Genomic DNA, 7,890 nt, shown 5'->3' with positions numbered 1-7,890 from the left:
ATCTCCCAGTGTCTGTGGAAAAAAGACTGAACCAGGTTTTCCTTTAAGATTTTGCCTCTGCTTAGCTCTATTCTGTTTATTTTTATCCTAAAAAACTCCCTAGTCCTTGCCAATGACAAGTATACCCATAACATGATACAGCCACCACCATGCTTGAAAATATGAAGAGTGTGTTGTGTTGGGCTTGCACCAAACATAACACTTTATATTCAATAAAATCAAATGTATTTATGAAGCTTTTTTTACAACAGCAGATGTCACAAAGTGCTTATACAGAAACCCAGCCTGAAACCAAACAGCAAGCAATGCAGATCTAGAAGCATGGTGGCTAGGAAAAACTCCCTAGAAAGGCAGGAACCTAGGAAGAAACCTAGAGAGGAACCAGGCCCTGAGGGGTGGCCAATCCTCTTCTGGCTGTGCTGGGTGGAGATTATAAGCGTACATGGCCATTAAGGCCAGATTTTACTTCAAGATGTTCAAATGTTCATAGATGACCAGCAGGGTCAAATAATAATCAGTGGTTGTAGAGGGTGCAACAGGTCAGCACCTCAGGATTCCATAGCCACAGGCCAAACAGCAGAAACTGGATCAGCAGCACGACCAGGTGGACTGGGGACGGACACAGCCAGGAGTCATCAGGCCAGGTAGTCCTGAGGCATGGTCCTACGGCTCAGGTTCTCTGGGAGGGCAGAGAGAGAGAGATGGGTGCATACTTAAGTTTACACAGGACACCAGATAAGACAGGATAATTACACCAGAGGACAGACTGGCCCTAGCCCCCCAGCACATAGACTATTGCAGCATAGATACTGGATGCTGAGAATGGGGGGGTCGGGGGACACTGTGGCCCTGTCTGACGATACCCCCGGACAGGGCCAACCAGGCAGGATATAACCCCATCCACTTTGCCAAAGCACAGCCCCCACAACAGTAGAGGGTATATCAGGAGACCACCAACTAACTACCCTGAGACAAGGCTGAGTATAGACCACAAAGATGTCCTCCACCGCCAAGTCCGAAGGGGGGCAAAACCGGACAGGAAGATCACGTCAGTGACTCAACCCACTGAAGTCTGGCATGTCGTGAAGCTAGCAAGCTGCATTTGAATGGCTACTGCTGGCTAACGCCTCTGTCCCGAAGCAAGCACCAGTTAACCTTGAGCTAGCCTCGAGCTAGACCCATCTCCTGGCTAGCCGAAGAGGTCTACCAGCTAATTCCTGGGCTACAATACCTCTTTTGCCAATTGGCCTGGACCCTTTATTGTCGACACGGAGCCCTGTCGATCCATCACGACTGCTCTGCCAACGTAATCGTCCGTGGTTGTTTCAAAAGGCTCTTCCGTTGCGACGTCGCCGAAGGCCCCTCTGCAAGGCCCCGACCCGCTAGCTGTCCGAATCGTCATGTCTCCAGCTTGCCTACCGTAGTAGCGACTACTGAACGACACCCTGACTCACCTATTGCTGCTCATTGGACCCTATGATCACTTGGCTACACATGCCTCTCCCTAATGTCAATATGCCTTGTCTATTGCTGTTTTGGTTAGTTATTATTGTCTCATTTCACTGTAGAGCCCCCCTGCCCTACATGCCTTAGATAGCCAATTTGTCACACCCCCCACACATGCGGTGACCTCACCTGGATTAACTGGTGCCTCTAGACCAAACTTCTCATCATCACTCAATGCATAGGTTTACCTCCACTGTACTCACATCATACCATACCCTTGTCTGTACATTATGCCTTGAATATATTCTTCTAAGTCCAGAAATCTTCTAATTTTACTCTCTGTTCTGAACTCACTAGACAACCTTTTCTTATAGCCTTTAGGCGTACCCTTATCCTACTACTCCTATGTTCCTCTGGTGATGTAGAGGTTAACCCAAGCCCTGCAGCCCCCAGCACCACTCCTATTCCCCAGGTGCTCTCATTTGTTGACTTCTGTATCCGTAAAAGCCTTGGTTTCAAGCATGTTAACATCAGAAGCCTCCTCCCTAAGCTTGTTTTATTCACTGCTTTAGCACACTCCGCCAACCCTGTTGTCCTAGCCGTGTCTGAATCCTGGCTTAGGAAGGCCACCAAAAATTCGGACATTTCCATCCCCAACTACAACATTTTCCAACAAGATAGAACTGCCAAAGGGGGCGAAGTTGCAAGCTACTGCAGAGATAGCCTTCAGAGTTCTGTCATACTATCCAGGTCTGTGCCCAAACAATTCAAGCTTCTACTTTTAAAAATCCACCTTTCCAGAAACAACCGTTGCCACTTGTTATAGACCCCTCCTCAGCACCCAGCTGTTCCCTGGACACCATATGTGAATTGATTGCCCACCATCTATCTTCAGAGGTTGTACTGTTAGGTGACCTAAACTGGGATTTGCTTAACACCCTGGCTGTCCTACAATCTAAGCTAGATGCCCTCAATCTCAAACAAATTATCAAGGAACCTACCAGGTACAACCCTAAATCCGTAACCATGGGCACCCTCTAAGATATCATCCTGACCATCTTGCCCTCTAAATACACTTCTGCTGTCTTCAACCAGGATCTCAGAGATCACTGCCTCATTGCCTGCGTCTGTAATGGGTCCGCAGTCAAACGACCACCCCTCATCAATGTTTAAAAGCTCCCTAAAACACTTCAGCGAGGAGAGCTTTCTAATCGACCTGACCCTGATATCATGGAAGGATATTGACCTCATCCCGTCAGTAGAGGATGCCTGGTTGCTCTTTTAAAAGTGCTTTCCTCCCCATCTTACATAAGCATGTAGAACTATGAACCGATATAGCCCTTGGTTCACACCACTTGACTGCCCTTGACCAGTACAAAAACATCCTGTGGCATTCTGCATTAGCATCGAATAGCCCTCGCGATATGCAACTTTTCAGGGAAGTCAGGAACCAATATAAAAAGTCAGTTAGGAAAGCTAAGGCTAGCTTTTTCAAACAGAAATTTGCATCCTGTAACACAAACTCCAAAAAGTTCTGTGACACTGTAAAGTCCATGGAGAATAAGAGCATCGCCTCCCAGCTGCACCCTGCACTGAGGCTAGGAAACACTGTCACCACCGATAAATCTACGATAATCAATCATTTCAATAAGCCTTTTCTACGGCTGGCCATGCTTTCCACCTGGCTACCCCTACCCCGGCCACAATCTGGACCCTCTCTTTCTAAAATGATCCGCCAAAATTGTTGTAACCTCTATTACTAGCCTGTTCAACCTCTTTCGCATCGTCTGAGATCACCAAAGATTGCGAAGCTGCTGCGGTCATCCCCCTCTTCAAAGGGGGAGACACTCTAGACCCAAACTGTTGTAAACCTATATCCATCCTGCCCTGCCTTTCTAAAATCTTCAAAAGCCAAGTTTACAAACAGATCATCGACCATTTCGAATCCCACCGTACCTTCTCCAATATGCAATCTGGTTTCCGAGCTGGTCATGGGTGCACCTCAGCCACGCTCAAGGTCCTAAACGATATCATAACCGCCATCGATAAAAGACAGTACTGTGGAGCCGTCTTCATTAACCTGGCCAAGGCTTTCGACTCTGTCAATCACCGCATCCTTATCGGCAGACTCAATAGCCTAGGTTTCTCAAATGACTGCCTCGCCTGGTTCACCAACTACTTCTCTGATAGAGTTCAGTGTGTCAAATCGGAGGGCCTGTTGTCCGGACCTCTGGCAGTCTCTATGGGGGTGCCACAGGGTTCAATTCTCGGGCCGACTCTTTTCTCTGTATATATTAATGTATATGTATATATCTACGCAGACGACACCATTCTGTATACATCTGGCCCTTCTTTTGACACTTAACAAATCTCCAAACGAGCTTCAATAGCATACAACTGTCATTCCGTGGCCTCCAACTGCTTTTAAATGCTAGTAAAACTAAATGCATGCTATTCAACCAATTGCTGCCTGCACTCGCCCGCCTGACTATCATCACTACTCTGGACGTTTCTGACTTAGAATATGTGGACAACTACAAATACAGTTGAAGTCGGAAGTTTACATACAACTTAGCCAAATACATACTGTTTTTCACAATTCCTGACATTTAATCCCCATAAAAATACCCTGTCTTAGGTCAGTTAGGATCACATATTTATTTTAAGAATGTGAAATGTAAGAATAATAGTAGAGAGAATTATTTATTTCAACTTTAAATTCTTTCATCATATTCCCAGTGGGTCAGAAGTTTACATACACTCAATTAGTATTTGGAATCATTGCCTTTCAATTGTTTAACTTGGGTCAAACGTTTCGGGTAGCCTTCCACAAGCTTCCCACAATAAGTTGGGAGAATTTTGGCCCATTCTTCCTGACAGAGCTGGTCTAACTGAGTCAGGTTTGTAGGCCTCCTTGCTCGCACACGCTTTTTCAGTTCTGCTCACAGATTTTCTATAGGATTGAGGTCAGGGCTTTGTGATGGCCACTCAAATACCTTGACTTTGTTGTCCTTAAGCCATTTTGCCACAACTTTGGAAGTATGCTTGGGGTCATTGTCCATTTCAAAGACCAAACAGTTCTTTTTTTCTTTCATCATACCAGAGGACATAATGCAGAGGATTGTCCCAAAGTTGCTGTTGACGCATAGCCCACGTTCGTTTTTGAGGTCAAATTTGTCTCCACTTTTGTGGATTGGGGTGATCAGTCCTTGATTCCAAATATTGGGGAAGATGCCAGAGCTAAGGATGATGTTAAAGAGTTTTAGTATAGCCAATTGGAATTTGTTGTCTGTATATTTGATCATTTCATTGAAGACACCATCAACACCACATGCCTTTTTGGGTTGGAGGGTTTTTATTTTGTCCTGTAGCTCATTCAAGGTAATTGGAGAATCCAGTGGGTTCTGGTAGTCTTTAATAGTTGATTCTAAGATTTGTATTTGATCATGTATATGTTTTTGCTGTTTGTTCTTTGTTATAGAGCCAAAAAGATTGGAGATTGAAGTGGTTTACCCATACATCTCCATTTTGGATAGATAATTATTCGTGTTTGTTTAGTGTTTTCCAATTTTACCAGAAATGGTTAGTCTATGGATTCTTCAATTACACTGAGCTGATTTCTGACGTGCTGTTTTTTTTTCCGTAGTGTATTTCTGTATTGTTTTAGTGATTCACCGTAGTGAAGGCGTAGACTCCGGTTTTCCGGGTCTCTATGTTTTTGGTTGGACAGGTTTCTCAATTTCTTTCTTCGATTTTTGCAGTCTTCATCAAACCATTTGTCATTGTTGTTCATTTTCTTTGGTTTTCTATTTAAGATTTTTAGATTTGATAGGGAAGCTGAGAGGTCAAATATACTGTTAAGATTTTCTGTTGCCAAGTTTACACCTTTGCTATTACAATGGAACATTTTATCCAGGAAGTTGTTTAAAAGGGATTGAATTTGTTGTTGCCTGATTGTTTTGTGGTATGTTTCCAAACTCCCTTCCTTCCATCTATAGCATTTCTTAATATTACTCAGTTTCTTTGGCTTTGATGCCTCATGATTGAGTATTGCTCTGTTCAAGTAGACTGTGATTTTGCTGTGGTCTGATAGGGGTGTCAGTCTGACTGAACGCTCTGAGAGACTCTGGGTTGAGGTCAGTGATAAAGTAGTCTACAGTGCTACTGCCAAGAGATGAGCTATAGGTGTACCTACCATAGGAGTCCCCTCCAAGCCTACCATTGACTATGTACATACCCAGCGTGCGACAAAGCTGCAGGAGTTGTGACCCGTTTTTGTTGGTTATGTTGTCATAGTTGTGCCTAGGGGGGCATATGGGGGAGGGAATGCTGTCACCTCCAGGCAGGTGTTTGGTCTCCCTGTGTGCTGAGGGTGTCAGGTTCGTGTCCGTTTCTGGCATTTAGGTCGCCACAGACTAGTACATGTCCCTGGGCCTGGAAATGATTGATTTCCCCCTCCAGGTTGGAGAATCTGTCTTCATTAAAGTATGGGGATTCTATGGGGGTATATAGGTAGCACACAGGTGGACATTTTTCTCTGTTAAGATCATTTCCTTTTGAATTTCTAGCCAAATGTAAAATGTTCCTGTTTAATTTAATGGAGTGAGTTAGGTCTGCTCTATACCAAATTAGCATACCCCCTGAGTCCCTTCCCTGTTTCACACCTGGTAGTTTGGTGGATGGGACTACCAGCTCTCCGTAACCTGTGTTTACACAGGTTAGTTTACTTACACTTAGGTTGGTCATTAAAACTCGTTTTTCAACCACTCCACAAATTTCTTGTTAACAAACTATAGTTTTGGCAAGTCGGTTAGGACATCTACTTTGTGCAGGACACAAGTAATTTTTCCAACAATTGTTTACAGACAGATTATTTCACTTATAATTCACTGTATCACTATTTCAGTTGGTCAGAAGTTTACATACACTAAGTTGACTGTGCCTTCAAACAGCTTGGAAAATTCCCGAAAAGGATGTCATGGCTTTAGAAGCTTCTGATAGGCTAATTGACATAATTTTTGCCAAATTGTAGACCTCCACAAGTCTGGTTCATACTTGGGAGCAATTTCCAAATGCCTGAAGGTACCACGTTCATCTGTACAAACAATAGTACGCAAGTATAAACACCATGGGACTACGCAGCCGTCATACCGCTCAGGAAGGAGACACGTTCTGTCTCCTAGAGATGAACGTACTTTGGTGCGAAAAGTGTAAATCAATCACAGAACAACACCAAAGGACCTTGTGAAGATGCTGGAGGAAACGGGTACAAAAGTATCTATATCCACAGTTAACGAGTCCTATATCGGCATTGCCTGAAAGGCCGCTCAGCAAGGAAGAAGCCACTGCTCCAAAAGCGCCATAAAAAAGCCAGACTATGGTTTACAACTGCACAAGTGGACAAAGATCATCATGTTCTCTGGTATCTATTTCTATGTGTTTGGCCAGGTGTGGTTCTCAATCAGAGGCAGCTGTCTATCGTTGTCTCTGATTGAGAACCATACTTAGGTAGCATTTTCCCACCTGTGTTTTGTGGGTAGTTGTTTTGTGTGAGTGACTGACAGAACTGTTGCGTTTTTTTCCACTTTTGTTTTTTGTTTCAGTGTTCAGGCTATATTAAAACATCATGAACACGTACCACGCTGCGCTTTGGTCTACTCCTTCTTCCTCAGACGAACGACGTTACAATGATCTTCGGATGTTTGCACTCACGAGATTTCCAGTTACACAATAAATCTTCCTTTTCTTCGATAAAGATTATTTTTATATCAAAAAACCTCCATTTGTTTGGCGCGTTATGTTCAGTATTCCACAGCCTTAGGCAGGACATCAAGGCTTGACAAATTCCAAATAGTATCCGTAAAGTTCGTAGAAACATGTCAAACGTTTTTAATAATCAATCCTCAGGTTGTTTTTAACATCAATAATTGATAATATTTCAACCGGACTGTAAACTATTCAATACTGGAGAGAAAGAAAATGTAGAGATCCAGTGTCGCGCGCATTAACTAACGTAAGGGCATCCGTCTATCCACTGACGCGTTTTGATAAATCTCGCTCTTTTTTCAAAATAAAAGCTTGAAACTATGTCTAAAGACTGTTCACACCCCGAGGAAGCCATTGGAAAAGGAATCTGGTTGATATCCCTTTAAATGGACGAAAGGCAGGCAATGGAACAGTGATTTTTCAAAATAAGAGTCACTTCTGGGTTGGATTTCCTCAGGTTTTCGCCAGCAAAATCAGTTCTGTTATACTCACAGACAATATTTTGACAGTTTTGGAAACTTTAGAGTGTTTTCTATCCTACTCTGTCAATTATATGCATATTCTAGCATCTGGACCTGAGAAATAGGCAGCTTACATTGGGAATGTTATTTTTCCAAACATAAAAATTCTGCCCCCTAGCTTCAAGAGGTTTTAAGAAGGATGCCTGTATCTTTGTAG

Source organism: Salvelinus fontinalis, chromosome 9 (assembly GCF_029448725.1).
Source record: "Salvelinus fontinalis isolate EN_2023a chromosome 9, ASM2944872v1, whole genome shotgun sequence".
NCBI lineage: Eukaryota > Metazoa > Chordata > Actinopteri > Salmoniformes > Salmonidae > Salvelinus > Salvelinus fontinalis.
The sequence above is the reverse complement of the archived record's forward strand: the minus strand, read 5'-3'. Positions refer to the sequence as shown.